Source organism: Schistocerca piceifrons, chromosome 2 (genome assembly GCF_021461385.2).
Source record: "Schistocerca piceifrons isolate TAMUIC-IGC-003096 chromosome 2, iqSchPice1.1, whole genome shotgun sequence".
NCBI classification, from domain to species: domain Eukaryota; kingdom Metazoa; phylum Arthropoda; class Insecta; order Orthoptera; family Acrididae; genus Schistocerca; species Schistocerca piceifrons.
The window spans coordinates 948323616-948344464 of NC_060139.1; positions in this window are offsets into that span (position 1 = coordinate 948323616).

The following is a 20849-nucleotide window of genomic DNA, read 5'->3' on the forward strand; positions in this document are numbered from 1 at the left end:
TCCGACTTCGTGCCATGCCTCGCCAGCCGACATCGATACCTCTCCTCAGTGCAGCACTCCGTGAAGAATGGGGTGCATTTCCCCAAGAAACCTTCCAGCACCTGATTGTTTGCCTGGGAGAGTGGAAGCTGTCATCAAGGCTAAAGATGGGCCAACACCACACTGAATTCAAGCATTACCGATGGAGGGCGCCACAAACTTGTAAGTCATTTTCAGCCAGGTGTCCGGATACTTTTGATCATATAGTGTAGGTACGAAGCTGTCATGTTTGCTTACAGTGTACTTGTGTGTTCCTTGAGTGCACTGCGACTTGCTAGTCAATTAGCGTGTGTCAGTCCAAGCAGTGGCCTTGAGTGTACAACGGGATTTACCAGTGCAGTTACAGTGTATATTGAGTGGAGAAAGAAGGCAGTTCGTTCTTGTACGGTGTATGCAGCAAGGTATCCCAACAGACGTCAACCATCTCTGCAATTATTTATCAGCCTCTTCCACCACTTACTTGGGAGTGGTAGCGTACACATAGACAACGTAACAGAAGGAAACAAGTGACGACAGAAGAAGGGGAAATTAATGTTCTCGCTGCTGTTGCAGCTGATCCGTACGTTACCTCCCTCACAACTGCATGAGGAAGTGGCATGACTGAGGCAATCGTTCTACACATTAACCATCGACATAGGTTCCACTCCTATGACATTACGAGAAGTGTGTTAACTTCCGTACATGGGTATTAGAACAGGAGACTCAAGATGTAGCATGTATTTTGTTTAGTGATGAAGCCATCACGGCCAATCATGGCCAAGTAAACCGCCAAGACATGCACTATTAGTCTGCTGACAATCCCGTTGGCTTCTTCAGTGTCCATGGAGTGTACCCGCGTGGTCTAGGATAGTGAACCATCAGCTCATAGGCCCGGCTCTCATTGGCGGAACACTGAACGCACGCACGTATCGCAGCCTCCTAGCAGACCATCTTCCACGGATGTCAGAAGACGTTCCTCTGCAGACTAGGCTGAAACTGCGGTACCAAGACGACGGCCGACCAGACCACAGTGCACGAAACACTACAGCAGGTCTTCACGAATTGTTTCCAAATCGTTGGACTGGACGGAGAGGATCTGTACCTTGGCCGGCCCGTTCCCTGGATAGGACACATACAGACTTCTACATCTGCGTGATTACTTGCAATTCGCATTTAAGTGCTTGGCAGAGGGTTCATCGAACCACAATCATACTATCTCTCTACCATTCCACTCCCGTACAGCGCGCGGGAAAAACGAACTCCTAAACCTTTCTGTTCGAGCTCTGATTTCTCTTATTTCATTTTGATGATCATTCCTACCTATGTAGGTTGGGCTCAACAAAAGATTTTCGCATTCGAAAGAGAAAGTTGGTGACTGAAATTTCGTAAATAGATCTCGCCGCGACGAAAAACGTCTTTGCTTTAATGACTTCCATCCCAACTCGCGTATCATATCTGCCACACTCTCTCCCCTAAAACGAGCTGCCCTTTTTTGCACCCTTTCGATGTCCTCCGTCAATCCCACCTGGTAAGGATCCCACACCGCGCAGCAATATTCTAACAGAGGACGAACGAGTGTAGTGTAAGCTGTCTCTTTAGTGGACTTGTTGCATCTTCTAAGTGTCCTACCAATGAAACGCAACCTTTGGCTCGCCTTCCCCACAATATTATCTATGTTGTCTTTCGAACTGTAGTTGTTCGTAATTTTAACACCCAGGTACTTGAACTGACAGCCTTGAGAATTGTACTGTTTATCGAGTAATCGAATTCCAACGCATTTCTTTTGGAACTCATGTGGATCACCTCACACTTTTCGTTATTTTGCGTCAGCTACCACCAGCCACACCGTACAGCAATCTTTTCTAAATCGCTTTTGCAACTGATACTGGTCTACGGATGACCTTACTAGACGGTAAATTACAGCATCATCTGCGAACAACCTAAGAGAACTGCTCAGATTGTCGCCCAGGTCATTTATATAGATCAGGAACAGCAGAGGTCCCAGGACGCTTCCCTGGGGAACACCTGATATCACTTCAGTTTTACTCGATGATTTTCCGTCTATTACTACGAACTGCGACCTTCCTGACAGGAAATCACGAATCCAGTTGCACAACTGAGACTATACTGCATAGGCCCGCAGCTTGATTAGAAGTCGCTTGTGCGGAACGGTGTCAAAAGCTTTCCGGAAATCTAGAAATACGGAATCAACTTGAGATCCCTGCCAATAGCGGCCATTACTTCGTGCGAATAAACACTCCGTGGGGAAACGTGAAAGACCCTGTCTACAGGGACATATCAACTACAGCCGCGATATGCAACGACGTACTATTACAGCCTGTTCGGACATCTTTTTAGAAATGCTAGCACATGTGCGGCAGTCGTTCTGTACCGACGGGAAGCGCGTATTGCCACTGCCGGTGCTCATTTTGAACGCAACCTGTGGTGATCATTTGTCTAGTTATTGGTCAGTATCCACATAACTAGCGCATCCACTTGTGCTGTACTTCAGTGTGCGCTACGAGACGTATTGTGTCCGCTTCTAAAGTGGAGTGGTCATCGCGGGAGAATGCCATGCGAGGAGATCGGGTTCGATTCCTGGCTGAGTGGAAGATTTTCTCTGCGCGGGTACTGTTGTGCTGTCTTTATCATCAGATCACCCTCATCGACACGCATGTCGCCGAAGAGGAACTAGAAACACTTGTGCTAGGCGACCGGTTGACCCGATGGGGTCCCGCGCCACACGGCATTTCATTTGACAGCTATTGTAAAAGTGTGGGGACTTCTCAAAATACAATATCTCGTAAACGACTAGCACTAGAATATTGCAACAATGTCATTCTAATTTACCTTAATTTTAGTTTGTTAATGTCAACAGGCACGGTTTCATTTAAAGAGTGTATGTTTGCACAATAAATATGCTTCCTAAGTATTATTACAAACAGATGATTGGCTAACAGCACGAGTCCCTAACTACCAATCCGTTCTGAGAAAACCTCATGTCAACAGTGCTTTCCATTTCCTCAATATTTGCGTTGCAAGTTTTAGATTATTCGCCCTGCCTAAATGCAGTAATAGTGTGCGTTAGCAGGTAAATACTTTACTGACTCCTCTTCGTATGGTTTTTAAGGCATGGATGCAGCTGTAGATAATGCTTTATAAGACACCAATACAGGCAACTTTCAGCATATCAACATTGTTTAAAAAATGGTTGAATTGGCTTTGAGCACTATGCGACTTAACATCCGAGGTCATCAGTCCCCTAGAACTTAGAACGACTTAAACGTAACTATCCAAAGGCCATCACACACATCCATGCCTGAGGCAGGATTCGAAGCTGCGACCGTAGCGGTCGCGCGGTTCCAGACTGAAGCGCCTAGAACCGCTCGGTCACACAGGCCGGCTCAACATTGTTAAGGACGGCACTTAACATGTCTTCAATCGCAAGGTCAGCGACTCGACATCATTGATTATCTCCTTAGCCAAATATGCAACAGCTATCTAATACTAACACCTTTTGATGCGCATTTCCGTCCGAGGACATATGCAGGATCTTTATCGGAGTCATACGTACCCATATCATACTCCGATTCGTACAGCTTCACCATTCGTCAGAATCTAAATTCCGAGACAGACCTGCTATCCCACGGATTAACATGGAACTTTCAACAAATAGCACTAAAGCGCATCAATCACTACGTTTTGCACGAAATAACTATGTTCCCATTGAGTGTCACTTGCCATTGTTTACAGCCGAGGTCTTCATTTATGAATCAGAAGCCGGTGCGTAAAACACTCTACGAAAAAAGAGAAGAAACGACGCACCACGAAGGAATTATGCGTACGGGACACAAATCGGTAGCTGTGATTTACATGTACAAACGAATGATTTCTATTTCAGGAAAACTGGAAGATTTATTCAAGAGAAAGAGCTTTACTAACAGCAAATCAATAACGCGTTGGTCCACTTCTGGCCCTTATGCAAGCAGTTACACGGCACTAATTGAGAAGGTCGTTTTACTTGTTCCTGGGGGATATGGTGCCAATTTCTGTCCTATTGGCGCGTTAGATCGTCAAAATACAGAGATGGTTGGAGGGCTCTGCCCATAATGCTTCAAACGTTCACAATTGGTGAAAAATCCGGCGACCTTGCTAGCCGATGTAGTATTTGGCGAGCACGAAGACAAGTAGAAACTGCCTACGTGTGCGAGCGGGCATAATCTTGCTGAAATGTAAGCCCTGGATGGATTGCAATGAAGGGTGACAAAACGGGGCATAGAATTTCGTCGACGTACCGCTGTGCTGTCCTCGGCTCGTGGTCTTGCGGTAGCGTTCTCGCTTCCCGCGCACGGGGTCCCGGGTTCGATTCCCGGCGGGGTCAGGGATTTTCTCTGCCTCGAGATGACTGGATGTTGTGTGTCTTTCATCATCATTTCATCCTCATTCACTCGCAAGTCGCCGTAGTGGCGTTAAAGAACTCGTGGAGCGGCGGCCGAACCGCCCCGCGAGGGGTCTCCCGGCCACCAATGCCATACGCTCATTATTTATTACTACCGCTGTGCTGCCATAGATGACAACCAAAGGGATCCTGCTATGAGATGAGTTGGTACCTCACACCATCACTCCTGATTGTGTTACCGTATTGTTGAACGCTCAGTTTAGTGTATCACCACTGTCCGGGACGCCTCCAAACACGTCCTCACCGGTCATCGGAGCTCAGTTCGGATTGGGACTCGTCACAGAAGATAATTGTACTCCAGTCAATGAGATTCCAACCCGAATGTACCCGATACAACTGCAAACTGGCTCGCTGGTGTACACAGGTCACTGGTAGTCGCCGCTATGGGCGCCATGAACTCAGCCCCCTTTCTGTGAACCGTCGATTAATGGACCTAGTGGTCACTGAAGCACCACTTGCACGTCGGAGCGATGATAGTGATGGATCCGGGGCAATGAGTGCTCTCTGACCTCTTGTTTTGTCGTCTCTATAGTACGACGCTTCTTGACGCTGTGTTCGGCTATGGTCCACGTCTTCCTGCCAGCATCGTCGAATAGTGCAAACGCTCCTACTCAAATGTCGAACGATTCGCCGATTACTCTTACCGGCTTCTTTGAGCCCAACTACACGTCCTCTCTCAAACGCTGACATCTGCGTAAATTGTCTACGCGTCTGTCTGCGAGGCATAGTAGCTGCTCAACGGAGTTCACGGAATGAATTTCGCAGAGACTTTATGCCCTGGTATCTACATGTTCCCTATTTACCACCCTTGGCAGCAGCGTGATGACATAGCGCCCGCCAGTTTTTGCATTTCCCATCGAAACCTGCATGAATATACACTCATACTCATAAATGAAGATAATTGTAGAATGTGGTGTCAAACAACGTGGCACTACACAAAACTGGCGCTAATAACATAGGCACATAGGGAACGCACACGACATAGACCTGTAAGTCCACAGTATTGGTGATAAGTTGAGAAAACCGTTCCGAAACACATGTGCTACAAAACGCCACTGTTTCCTGGACATGTACCCCGACATCAATATGGGAAATGATCACCGTGCACACGTACACAGGCCGCACAACGGTTTGGCATACTCTGGATCAGGTGGTGGGGCAGCTGCTGGGGTACAGCCTCCCATTGTCGCACCAGTGCCTGTCAGAGCTCCTGAAGTGTCGTAGGGGTTTGAAAACGTGCAGCGATACGTCGACCTAGAGCATCCCAGATGTGCTCGATGGGGTTCAGGTTTGGAGAACAGGCAGGTCACTCCATTCGTATGATATCTTCTGTTTCAAGGTACTCCTTCACGATGCCAGCTCGGTGGGGCCGTGCGTTATCATCCATCAGGAGGAAGGTAGGACCCACTACACCCCTGAGCCGGCCGAGGTGGTCGAGCGGATGTAGGCGCTACAGTCTGGAACCGAGCGACTGCTACGGTCGCAGGTTCGAATCCTGCCTCGGGCATGGATGTGTGTGATGTCCTTAGGCTAGTTAGGTTTAAGTAGTTCTAAGTTCTATGGGACTGATGAGCTCAAAAGTCCCGTAGTGCTCAGAGCCATTTTGCACCCCTGAAAAGGCGGACATACTGGTGCAAAATGACGTCCCGATACACCTGACCTGTTACAGTTCCTCTATCAAAGACATACAGGGGTGAACGTGCACCAATCATAATCCCACCCCCACACCATCGGACCACGACCTCCATACAGGTCCCTTTCAAGGACATTAAGGGGTTGGTATCTGGTTCCTGGTTCACGCCAGATGAAAACCCGGCGAGAATCACTGTTCAGACTATACCTGGACTCGTCTGTGAACATAACCTGGGACCACTGTTCCAATGACCATGTCCTGTGTTGTTGACACCAGGCTTTAAGGGCTCTCCTGTGACCAGGGGTCAGTGGAATGCAACTTGCAAGTCCGCGGGCGAATAAACCATGTCTGTTCAGTCGTCTGTAGTCTGTGTGTCTGGAGACAACTGTTCCAGTGGCTGGGGTAAGGTCCCGAGCAAGGCTACATGTAGTACACCGGGCCGTCTGCGGGCACTGATGGTGAGATATCGGTCTTCTTGTGGTGTTGTACACTGTGGACGTCCCGTACTGTAACGCCTGAACACGTCTCCTACCTGCTGGAATCGTTGCCGTAATCTTGAGATCACACTTTGTGGCACACGGAGGGCCCGTGCTGTGTTTGATCAGCCTCCAGTCGCCCTAGTATTCTAACCCTCATAACGTCATGAATATGTGTTCTTTGAGCCATTTGGAACACACAGTCACCATTAGCACGTCTGAAAACGTCTGCACACTTATTCGCTGCGCCGTACTCTGACATGCACCAACACACCTCTGCGTATGTGGACCGCTGCCAGCGCAACCGTGCGACGACCGTAGGTCAAATGCACCGCATACCCCGCAAACCGCCCACCAGAGCGTTGTTTCACCATGCATCAGCATTATCCTTAATTTATGAGCATGAGTGTAAATTTGTGACCAATTTGCATAACTCTCTCTTGCGGTGCTTCGTCTTTTTGTCTTAATGTGTAGTTTCCTTAGATACAGAACGTAGATACCGCTGTTCCTACATACTTTGCTGACTGCAGTGAAGTGGTAATCATTTACATGTCCAAGCATGTAGCGCACTTCAGACTAATCTGTCTGCTGTTGGCATGTAGCAGCGTACACGTGTTACCGCGAGGCAGCACGAGGCATGGGAACTAGGCACCTGGCAGGTAGCGATACGCGGGCGCAGGTAGCACAGGAAGTGCCGTGCTCCGCCAGCGTGTAATTACGGCACCGGCGAAGGACGCTATTGTAGCGGGAGCCCGTCCTCATCTGGACGAGCGTGTCTCGGTTGTCGAGCCCGCGGCGTCTCTGTCGTACCACCCAGGCCAGCAGCGCTGAGGAGAAAGGGCAGCGGATGCTCCTCTGGAACTTCTCACGCCTGCCTTTCCACCACAACTCACCAGACAAGCGTGTATCACCTGACACTGCGAAGATACGGCGGGGTTGAATAAGTAATGCAACACATTTCTTCTCTGCCAGTTTCAGTTGCAAAAATGTGGAAATTTTTGTAGGACATCGTGAAATACTCCTGTTTCAGCCCCTATAGTTCCATGAAGTTCCGATACGTGACGACTCTATACGTTGTCTTCAAAATGCCGTCTGTAACGGAGATACGGTCGCAGGTTCGAATCCTGTGATGTCCTTACGTTAGTTAGGTTTAAGTAGTTCTGAGTTCTAGGGGACTGATGACCTCAAAGTCCCATAGTGCTCAGAGCCATATTTGTTCGATGCGGTCGCGAATTTTCATCTGTAAGAATGAAGTCAGTGCGGAATGCCACCAGAAAGCGGAAGGGGTACAGCGTCACGATAACGTTGCGGATGAGTGTACTGTAATGCAACATTATACCTCTCCCACCATAACACCTGTTGTGTGCATAGTTCCGCGTAGTCAGCGCGTACACAACTTTCCCACTAGAGCGCGCCCCGCTAAGCACAACAGCGCAGGCGCAGCGCTTGTCCGTCTCTGCACTACGAGATGGCGCTGCCTTAGAGACGGACCAAATTCTGCTTCCGCCGATCCGCGTATTAATATGTAACGCAGCCAATGAGATTGCTGCTAACGCAGAACCTTTTCTCCTCGCGGATCGCACTCGCGCAGTGATACATGAACGCGCGAGGTATTATAACGAGTGTACAGACCTCCGATTAGTCAGTCTGCATTAGTCTGTAGGAGTCTGCATTAGTCTGTAGTAAAGTTTCAGTCTGCACCTAATAAGATTATCATATTCCTGTACATAGCCATGAAGAGAAATGTATAGACACTTTGTCAAGTATCAGAGATAGGTGGGAATAAGATTAACGTACCAAGACCAAAGGAACTTCAGATTGTCAATTGTAAATAGCATCCAGAATCAAGTTACGTAAGGTTTATGCTTGTTATTATTTTAATAAATGTGTGTGAAAATTAATCAAGTTCTGTTTAAAGTTGGTCACCGTCAGTCTGCTACTCTAAGCGTGCAAGTGGCATTTCTATCGTCTGACCTAACGGCAGAAGATAAACACGCCACGATAAGACCACGAGACATATTGCTCACACTCGCCTACTTCGTTAGAGCGACAAGTCAAATAATCTGATGGTGTGTGTACCGAAGGTCTTACAGTACGCACACCACAACACCTGGACCACCAAAATGATCATGTTCGACAGTGTTCCTGGGTGCATTACGCGTTCCACAGATTTTAAGTCCCACAGTGCTTAGAGCCATTTGAGCCATTTGAACGCATATACTCGACACCAGTTTTCAACATACGCGCCAAGATTTTAAAAACAATGGAGGTAATGTTTCACCAGTCGTTCAGTTCAACCACAAGAGAAATCAGCCCATTGGCCACGGAGCTATTGAGAACCATTGCGTGTGCGTCCTCACCGTCTGAAAACCCGCGACTGCTATGAAGCAGCTCCTCGACTGCCTGGACATTGTCTGTGGTCGATGGCCTTCCTTCCCGATCACCACCACCCAAGTTTGCGCGGCCTTGGTCAAATTGTCAGCGCCAGGTCACTATTGCTGGGTATAACTTTGTATTTGGTCCACATTTCACCAGAATTTCACGCTAAAAGTGTGTGAAGTTTAGACATTTTGCCCGCAATAATCGTACTGCCCCGCGTATTTCAACTTTGGAGCACGTTTCCAGTTGCCGTGCCATTTCACGCGCACCGTAGCGCAGCAGAACTAGGTCTGTATCAAACTCTGGACATGTTTTTTGTCACTGCGACATTTTTGTTGCTCAACGATCTCAGCATAAGACGACGTGTGTAACTTACTCTTTGAAGTACCCTCGTAGTACGAATAGCCATGGAGTAATTGCTGAAGGAAAAAGTGTCATGCACTCCGTCCGCTCTGTCGAACCTAATTCCAGGTGTATCCTTTTTATTGTTTCACTTTGTGCACGGTTTCATTTTCTTTTTAGTTTTCCAGTGGACGAACTCATAATGCTTACTAAATTTCATATACAGTAGTGATGGAGAAGAAACTAAAACATAGATGTAGTAAAGTCTAGTTATTATCATCACTATCATCATCATAATAATTATTATGAGCATCATCACTATAGGCGCGCAGCTGTTCTAGGCGCTTCAGTCCGGAACCGCGCTGCTGCTACAGTCGCAGGTTAGAATCCTGCCTCGGGCATGGATGTGTGTGATTTCCTTAGGTTAGTTAGGTTTAAATAGTTGTAAGTCTAGGGGACTGATAACCTCAGATGTTAAGTCCCACAGTGCTCAGAGCCATTTGAACCATTTTTGTAACGGAGATACTCCAAGCAGAAAGGAATCATTGAGTTTCTTTTGGCCGGCCGCTGTGGCCGAGCGGTTCTAGGAGCTTCAGTCCAGAACCGTGCTGCTGCTACGGTCACAGGTTCGTATCCTGCCTCGGGCATGGACGTGTGTGATGTCCTTAGGTTAGTTAGATTTAAGTAGTTCTAAGTCTAGGGGACTGATGACCTTATGTTAAGTCCCATAGTGCTTAGAGCCATTTGACCCATTTAGTTCCTTTTAGCGGTAACCAAACATCGTACATGTTCATAGGCGCCTGTTAAGTGTCTACGACGGCCTGGTACTGAACAAAAGCACGGTGAGTCGTTGGAACGTGCTCTCATTCGAGGTGATCGTCTGATCACAATCTAACACCTCGCTGCTCAACTGGACGCCTCCGTTGGTTGTGCTGACTCACTCGTCCACCAGTTGGGGTATTCAAAAGGTGGGTGCTTTTCTGGGTTCCTCGCCGCTTAACAGAATACCATAAACAGCAACGAAGGGACATCTTTTCGGAGCTCCTAGCGCGTTACGAAATCGATCGTGACAATTTTTTGACGAACATCGTCACAGGTGAAGAGATATGGGTTCATCACTTCGATCCGAAAACAAAACGGCAATCCATGGAGTGACTCCACACCACTTCCTGAAGGAAAAGTTAAAAGCTGCAACCTCAGTCATGGCGACGTCCTTCTGGTACCCCGAAGGGGTTATTCTGTTAGATGTCTTCCCCAACGGTGGTACGATAATCTCTGATGTCTACTGTGGTACCGCCAGGAAATTGAAGAAACGACTTCAGCATGTTTGTCGCCACAGAAATGCAAAAGAATTTCTCCATGACAACGCAATGCCTCACCCAAGTTTGTGCACCCGAGAGCAGCTCACAAAACTTCACTGGATAATTCCTCCTCATCCACCCTACAGCCCAGATCTCGCACCTTCCGACTTCCATCTCTTTGGCCCAATGAAGGATACACCCCGCGTGAAGAGAACGTGGATGTTGAGGATGTTACTGATGCAGCGAAACGTGGGCTCCGATGTCGACACGCAGAGTGGTCCCATGCGGGCATACAGGCCCTCCCAGTAAGGCGGCGTAATGCCGTCGCATTGAACGAAGTTTGTGTTGCCCGGTTGGCCGTGAGGTCTAACGCACGGCTTTCCGGGCGGGAAGGAGCGCCTGGTCCCGGCACGAATCCGCCCGTCTGATTTGTGTCGAGGTCGGGTGAACCGGCCAGTCTGTGGATGGTTTTTAGGCGGTTTTCCATCTGCCTCGGCGAATGCGGGGTGGTTCCCCTCATTCCGCATCAATTACACTATGTCGGCGATTGCTGCGCAAACAAGTTCTCCACCTAAGCGTACACCACCATTACTCTACCGCGCAAACATAGGGGTTACACTCGTCTGGTGTGAGACGTTCCCTGGGGGGGTCCAACGGGGGCCGAACCGCGCAATAAGCCTGGGTTCGGTGTGGGGCGGAGGAGGGGTGAAGTGGACTGCGGTAGTCGTCGTGGGGTTGTGGACCACTGCGGCTGCGGCGGGGACGGAGCCTCTCCGTCATTTCTAGGTCCCCGATTAACATACAATACAGTATGGTGTACTGGAGTCCTGAATGTAACCAACCGGCTTTTAGAAAAAAAAAGTGTTGCATTAGTCATTAAACGCTCCTCATGGTATAATGGTACAATCAAAGCTTACATTCGAAGGCCGTACAGGCTAGAATCGGTATTTCAGTCATGCAAAACTGCCATGAGCACTGAGGTAATCACCCGACTGACACAACAGATTGAATATACCCGTTTGATACAACACTGTGTCCTCCTGCATGAAAAAGTTCGACAGAAATCGTCGACCGTCAAGTCCTCGTTTTATTGACCGAAGGCGTGATAATCACAATGGGAACAGAAGAGGACTGATGAGAGAGCGGCTGTTCAAGTTTCTCCCAGGTGAGTCTGCGTCGTTTCTATGTTACGATATTTGGCCTCCCAGATCGAGCAGTGTCTTGTATCGAATCGCGACCAGCATATATCTTGGCACATCATTCCACAACAGTGTTTTTCGACTACCTGCTACCCTAAACACGTTCTTTATTCTCCGATTGATGACTCCTGGTGTTTGTTGCTCGGCAGCTAAGAAAAAAATAACTGCATGTTGCTTCTATTTGGACGCATTTGGTAATACCGTCACCATAGTTCACGTTTCCGCATTTACCGCACACTTGTCAAAGGCACCAATGCCGCACTAATCCTTTCCTTAAAGATGTTCAAATGTGTGTGAAATCTTATGGGACTTGGCTGCTAAGGTTATCAGTCCCTAAGCGTACACACTACTTGACCTAAATTATCCTAAGGACAAACACACACACACACATGCCCGAGGGAGGACTCGAACCTCCGCCGGGACCAGTCGCACAGTCCACGACTGCAGCGCCCTAGACCGCTCGGCTAATCCCGCGCGGCAATCATTTCCTTAAATGTCGGTACTTATATACCGGCATCGGATAGGCGCTGCACTGCATATATGCTGCAGCATCACCCTCAAAGTTAGACTTTATAATCGCCCCTTAGAGTAACTACAGGCAGCATTTCTGTGGCACACTCTCCCCTACTTCGTCATAATTTGAGGGAGACCCAAATCAAAACCTAACATCCGCCACAAAGGGACCATGGAATGATCCCATCTAAATGTATTCAGCACACGCGTTATTATATTTATTCCCATGGGAGGCGAGACGATCGGTTCCTGTTTCGTAGGCCGGCCGGTGTGGCCAAGCGGTTCTAGGCGCTTCAGTCTGGAACCGCGCGACCGCTACGGTCGCACGTTCGAATCCTGCCTCGGGCATGGATGTGCGTGATGTCCTTAGGTTAGTTAGGTTTAAGTAGTTCTAAGTTCTAGGGAGCTGATGACCTCAGATGTAGTCGCATAGTGTTCAGAGCCATTTGAACCAATCTGTTCCGTAGAGTGCGGTCGGCTGCTGATGGATCCACAACCGCACCCACCGTTACACTTCCTCGTCCCACCGAAAGCGACGTCCACGCACATCTTTCTTTAGGTCGCCAAAGACGTGAAAATCACACGGTGAAAGATCCGGGCTGAAGAGAGGATGTTGCAGTGTTTCCCAACCAAATCGCTGAAGCGTAGCTTTATCCGACTAGCAGTGTGTGGGCGGACGTTGTCGTGCAACAGGATGATTCCGTCTGGCAGCATTCCTGGGCGTTTTTACTTTAAGACGCGTCGCAGTTTCTGCACAGTGTCTTCATAGCGTTCTGCACTGGTTGTGGCTCGACGCTAGAGGAAGTCGACGAGCAGAGAAATCGTCTTGTTGCACGATAACGCCAGCCCCCACATTGCCAATTGGACGAAGGCTACGCTTATGAAATTTAGTTGGGAAACACTGCAACACCCTCCGTACAACGCCGACCTTTCACCGTGTGATTTTCACGTCTTTGGCGACCTGTAGGAGGACGTGCGTGGACGTCAGTTTAGGTCGGACGAAGAAGTGCCACAGTTGGTGCGGTTGTGGATCTTTCAGCGGTCGACCGCGCTCTACGAAACGGAATTGATCGTTTAGTCTCCCAGCGGGATAAACGCCTTAATGTGAGTGGTGATTATTTTTGAATGGAACCATTGGATGGTAATGTTGACGCGAGTGTTTGGCTTTCACTTGACTGTCCCTCATACAAAACGAGCTGCCATTTTTTGAACTTTTTAGTTGTCCACCGTCAATCCTGTCTGGTAAAGCTCCTATAGCGCACAGCAATATTCTGAAGCGGACAGACAAGCATACATTAGGAAGTTTCTTTAACAAATTCGTTGCATCTCTTAAGGGCCCGTCCATAAAACGCTGTCTTTAGTTCACTTTTACCACAACATTTTCTGTGTGACGTTTGTTATTGTAATCGCTAGGTATTTAGATATGAAAGAAGTGACTACTACTCTTCTGAAGAGACACACAGGTTCCAACTTACACAGGTGCGATGCAGCACTTGCAATACCGAAGTCACAGCGACCAAAAAGGAGGCCTAAATTGAACAAGGGATGACGTTTCCGTGACGACATAAATATACGGATGACAACGGCGAGGTTGTTCACACACGAGCCTGTGCGTGAACAAAGCGCGGCTTCCGACTAAGGGGGCTGGGCCGGCCAAAGGCAAAGTGACAACCTTTACGCGTGTGCCGAAGGTGTTGGCGTAGCTATAGTTCCAGCTACCGATGAGGTGATCTTCGCGTTTGACCACCTAATTTGGTGCCTTCACCCATACGTGTTTCCTACGTAGATGCGCACGAATAGAAGGGTTCAGTAATAGCTCACCAGTGTGACAGTCGCACCTCAAGACGTTGGTCAGTGGCCCGGACGAAATACTGTGCGAATTCCACAACATGCGACGACTTGTCCGAGAACCTCTTCTACAACTGGGACTTCTTTACGTACGGGTTGATACCACGATGATGTTTCAAACTTTTGTTCAAATGGCTCTGAGCACTATGGCAATTAACAACTGAGGTCATCAGTCCCCTAGAACTAGGAACTACTTAAACTTAACTAACCTAAGCACATCACACACATCCACGCCGGAGGCAGGATTCGAACCTGCGACCGTAGCGGTCGCGCAGATCCAAACTGTAGCGCCTAGAACCGCTTGGCCACCCCGGCCGGCTACAAACTTTCAGCGCTGACGGAGAAGAGTAAACCAATCAATATGAGGTAAAGGACCCTGGTACGGAAGTGATCGAGTCGAAAATTATAAGCGAAAATCGCACTGATACCTCTGACAGAGGAATGTGTGTCCTGATATCCTTGTCCCCAAGATTGTAGGGTAGACAATTCTGGCGAGCAGTTACAGAAGTTGGAATAATTACTCAATTAAAACAATTCAGGTGGCGTACAATGTACTGACATGAGTAATGCTGGTGTATACAGTTTGTACTGTAGTAGACTGCTCTCTGTGTTTACAAGATGATGCACGAATTCGATCAGCGCTAACCAAATAGAGCCGTAACCGGTGACGAAAACTACACTACTGGCCATTAAAATTGCGACACCATGAAGATGACGTGCTACAGGCGCGAAATTTAACCGACAGGAAGAAGATGCTGTGATAAGCAAATGATTAGCTTTTCAGAGCATTCACACAATGTTGCCGCCGGTGGCGACACCTGCAACGTGCTGACATGAGGAAAGTTTCCAACCGATTTCTCATACACAAACAGCAGTTGTCCGGCGTTGCCTGGTGAAACGTTGTTGTGATGCCTCGTGTAAGGAGGAGAAATGCGTACCATCACGTTTCCGATTTTGAAAAAAGTCGAATTGTAGCCTATCGCGATTGCGGTTTATCGTATTGCGACACTGCTACGAGCTTTGATCGAGATCCAATGACGTTAGCAGAACATGGAATCGGTGGGTTCAGGATGGTAATACGGAACGCCGTGCTGGATTCCAACAGCCACGTATCACTAGCAGTCGAGATGTTAGGCATCTTATCCGTATCACTGTAGCGGATCGTGCAGCCACGTCTCGATCCCTGAGTCAACAGATGGGGACGTTTGCAAGACAACAACCATCTGCACAAACAGTTCGACGACGTTTGCAGCAGCATGGACTATCAACTCGGAGACCATGGCTGCGGTTACCCTTGACGCTGCTTCACAGACCGACGCGCCTGCGATGGTGTACTCAACGACGAACCTGGGTGCACGAATGGCGAAACGTCATTTTTTCGGATGAATCCAGGTTCTGTTTACAGCATCGTGATGGTCGCATCCGTGTTTGGCGTCATCGCGGTGAACGCACATTGGAAGCGTGTATTCGTCATCGCCATACTGGCGTATCACCCGGCGTGATGGTATGGGGTGCCATTGGTTATACGTCTCGGTCACCTCCTGTTCGCACTAACGGCACTTTGAACAGTGGACGTTACATTTCAGATGTGTTACGACCCGTGGCTCTACCCTTCATTCGATCCCTGTGAAACCGTACATTTCAGCAGGATCATGCACGACCGCGTGTTGCAGTCCTGTACGGGCCTTTCTGGATACAGAAAATGTTCGACTGCTGCCCTGCATTTCTTCTTGGTGTAGCAATTTAAAGGCCAGTAGAGTAATTTTCGTGTATGGGCAAGTAAATGGAAGCAGGAGAGAATCGGAAAGGTTGTACAGGACCAAACATGCGCTCAGAAGACATCCGGCTAACACCATGTTTCAAAGACTGTTCGAACGAGAAAGTGACACAGGGCAATTGGTATCTCAGTAAAACGACCAAAGTGGACAACGAACTACACAGACTTAGAAGATGCAGTGCTTTCTCGAGAGGATGGGGTGCCTGTATTCAGCACTCGATCAGTTGCACTTGAAATGAATGTTTTTGCAGAATATTGTGTGACGAGTATTAGGGGAAATGGAGCTACACCCTTACAACTCACAGAAAGTAAATGCTTTGATTCCCGTCGACTTATCACCCCGTATCGTGTTCAGCCAATGGTTTTTGCAGCGCTTTACAGTCGATCCTCACTTTCCTGTTTATGTACTTGACACGGATGAAGCTTGTTTCACTAGACAGAGAATGCTAAATAGCCTCCGTAGTCATGTTTGGACCGATGAGAATCCCCACGCTGGAGCTGTGAAGGGCACACGGATCATATTTCAACCTGCAGGCAAGCAGAGTCAATGGTTGCGTACCAGATCTGTTTCTTCTTCCTCCCCGCTTAAATGCACCGGTGCACACAGCGGTTGTCAGAGAGATGTTACCCACGTCCCTGGAACAAATCCTACTTGTTATTCGTCAACGGTGGTGGTCCCCAACATGATGGAGACCCACGTCAATTTGGAGTGAATGTAGGTGAATATCTGGATCAGAAATTCCATGAAAAGTGGATAGGCAGTGGAGGTACTATTCTGTGGCCAACACGATCACCTGATCTCACACCATTTGAATTTTTCTTGTGGTACCATGCGAAAAGTCTTATGTACGGGAGGCCAGTCGAGACTGAAGAGGATCTCCCGGCTAGAATTCTCGCGACACTGGTCAAACGAGATTTTGGAACCTGGAGGATACTATAGGACAGAACGTTGGGCGACAATGTCATGCTTGCATTGAAGCTGCAGGACGCCATTTTGAAGAACTGTTTCAATGTAGCAGTTTGTGAAACTAGTACAGGTAAAAGGAATTAATTATTACTGCATTGTAGACTTAACACGTACTGTCTCTCTGACTTACGTGCGCCGTTACTAGTCCATCACCATCAAGAGGGGAAATTATCTGGTGAGTGTTCATCAGGAATTCTGTTCGTCATGACCAAGGTTCAGAAGTTGTGGCCCTTATTTTTAGCACGGGAGAGGCTAAGGCGTAACTTGAACAGATTTTCTCTTGAAACTTCCTGGCAGATTAAAACTGTGTGCCGGACCGAGACTCGAACTAGGGACCTTTGCCTTTCGCGGGCAAGTGCTCTACCAACTGAGCTACCAAAGCACGACTCACGCCCCGTCCTCACAGCTTTAATTCCGCCAGTACCTCGTCTCCTGCCTTCATATCAGCGCACACTCCGCTGTAGTGTGAAAATTTCATTCTAGATTTTCTCTTATATTTTCCATTAAGTCGTTTCCGAATAAGGGTTCCTTACCTCAAACGGATGCATTTACGCATCTCCATCATCCCTGAGTTTGTATCATCGTCACGGAATCACCTTGTTTATTGTTAGTTCTGAATTATAAAATATAGGAAGAGTTTAGTCATACCGTCGTGGTTGTTAAACTTTCCATGTGTGGCGGTTTAAAATCCGGATAAAAGTCATCAGTAATGGCGACAGAGGACTTCCGGAATAAGATGTCAACCTCGTTTTGTCAACGATCCTGTCAAAGAGGACGGGTGAGCGGTCGGAGGTTCAGGCATACTCTTGCCTTTGGGGTGGGCAACTGTGGAAGAATCAGCAACAACCAACGGCCTGAGGATGAAGAAGGCAGTGAAAACGACTGCGCTAAAGACACACAATATCTACAGGATTTGAGGCCCGTAACTGAAACAGTGATACGATGATCTCTCCATCCGCAAAAGATTCCGTATTACCATTCGGAGCTCTGAGAGGAGACTGTCAAGCAGAAGGTGACCATGAGGAAAAGATGGAATAACCAAGAAAGGTTAATATATTATGAGTCAGAGTGTGGGATGTCATAAGCTTGAACACGGTAAGGAAGCTAGAAAATCTGAGAAGAAAAATGGTAAATCTCAGTCTAGATGTAATGAGAACCAATGTAGTGTAATTGAAAGAAGGTAAAGTTTTCTGGTCAGACGAATACATAGTAAGATCAACAGCAGCAGAAAATGGCAAAACGGGAAAAGGATTCGTTATGAATAGTAGGTAAGGCAGGGAGTGAGCTGCTGGGAACCGGTAAGTGTTAGGACTGCTCTGATCGAATTCGACAGCTAACCAACGCCGACAACGACAGTTCAGGTAGAAATGTCAACATTGCAAGCAGAAATGAATAGATATAGAAAGTATGAGGGTAATGAACGGGTAATTCAGTATCTAAAGGGAGATGAACATCTAATAATCATGGAGGATTGGAATGCGGTTGTGGGGGAAGAAGCGGAAGAAAGGGTTACGGCAAAATGTGGGCTTGATAGTAGGAATGACAGAGGCGAAAGAATAACTGAGTTCTGCAGTACACTTCAGTCAGTATTAGAGAATACTCACCGAATCCCATCCACCAAGAGTCATCACATCGCTAATTGAATTCCAAGTCACCTTACCCGACCAACAGCAATTAAAGGAAGCAGTCTTCGCTACCGGCAGACAGTCATCTCCTGACAAAGAACATGGTAATTAACTTCGAAAGCTGTAGTTTTAACTCTGGTATGACGTGGTCTGAACGCCGTGAAAATTTTATATATCACAAATTATAGAAAACATAAACGACAGCGATTAATTTTTTTGTTAACAATAACAGCAGCCTCGTGTCTGTCAAGTGCGTGTTTGCTGGTCATCAGTTAAAACGTCAGCAGAGCGTGACCAAATTTAGTTGCTCGGCCACACGCACCTGGCCTCAGAATTTCAGGCAGCTCAACGCAACACATAATTATTCTCTGGAATACAATGGATTAATTGCTCTAAATGCATATTCTTGTAAAATTTAGAGATTATGTTCTCAAATGATTAATCGTGCTGTTCAAATAGTGTCGGACAGTTTCAACCTGATGTTATTGGCTTTTGCCGCAGAAACCCAACTAGCTTGTTATCTAAATGGCGTTCGCAGGCAGAAACGTGAGGGCTTGGGACGATTGCACAGAGGAACTATGCAATATTTTTTTCAGAAGGCATTATACATGAAATACCTATATATACACCATTCTAAGAACGATGCCAATGGGGCTCGCTTTTGATGTTTGTTTACTTGCCAGCCAGACTTTCTTCTTTGTAAATCCTGACACTGAAATGGAGCTCATATGGGTGACCTGCAGTGCTTCTTGCGTTACATTTGTTGGCCACTATTCGTAGAAGCTTATTCTCGAGGCACATTCATTGTACCTTGTCGGTTCTTACGTAATACAGCACTATAGAACTACACTTTTTAACGTTCTTGGTGACTTCCGACTACTTATTATGTAAAAATTAGTCTGGAAAACGTCACACATGCACTTATTTTCCTTTGACGGATTGCACTATACGGGACTGAATCACCTCAGATTCACTGTTTATGTTATTACGCGGTTACTGTTGTTATTGTGCTTTTCAGTCCAAAGACAGATTTGATCCAGCTCTCCACGCTAGTATATCCTGTGCGAGTTTCTTCATTTCTGCCTTGAATCTGCTTACTGTATTAAAGCCCAGGTCTCCTACAGTTTTTCTCTCTCCCTACCTCCCTCTTGCCCCTCTCTGACAAGCACATATGCACTTCCATCGATTACGAGACTGCTGATTCTCTGATTTCTAAGGATGTCTGCTATCAACCTGAGCCTTCCTTTAATCAAATTGTACCATAAAACTTTTAATCCTCTAGTCAACTCCGTTCCTCTTATTAGCTGTTTAACCTACCCATCCTATCTTCAACATTCTTCTCCAGCAATACGTTTTCAGTTCTTGTACTCGTATTCTCTTTTTGTCCTAATAGTTCATCGTCCACGTATCACTGTCACTTAATGCTACAGGCCAGACAATTTCTTAATTGGAGTTCGATATCAATATATTTAACAGTTTCATGAAAGCTTTACTTTCTACTACCAGCCTTCATTTTATAACGTCTGTACTTCGCCCATTGACAGTTATTTTCTTGCCATAATAGAAACACTCGTATACTGATTTTTGTGTCTCATTTCCTTATCTAAATTCCTCCGCATCACCTGATGTAACTCAACAACGCCCCATTACAGCTGTCTGAACTTCGCTGATCTTCATCCTTTAACCTTTTTTCAGACACCACGGATTTCTTTTAACTGATTTTTCAAGATCTTTGCCATCTCTGTCAGAATTACAAATTAATCGAAAACCCTTAAAGCTTTGATAATAACTGTATACTTTTTCCAAATTTCTTGTTAGGTTCCTTTACTAGTGCAGCTTCAAAGTTTTTTGGTTTGTATGCAAAACCAGTTTCAAGCCGACACGGCTAACATGTTGCCAGCCTAAAAAGATTACTAGACGGCATCTACACTGAAATAAATTTTTGTATTCAAAAGAAGTCACCGAAAAAATTTATAGTTCATCACACGAACTTTATTTCGATGTCATAAATAATATGTGCGCGGTTTCTGATTCCCTTCTGTTAAAATATTCGAAAGGCGAACAGCCATTTCCTTCCTTTTTCTTACTAGGGCCTCGCAATTAGAAGCTCACGTGTTGCATTTGTTCTGTAAATTATCGTGAAATAATATTTAATTTTATTTTAAATTTGTTCCTATTTATTAGTGCTGAGTCGATTCCTGTTTATAACTAATGATTCAATATTTTATATTTTTTTCATCCTTTTAAATACAGTCTGTTGGATGTGGTCGGCTTCATGACGCTGTCGTTTATGTATTTTCTTGTTTGTAAGT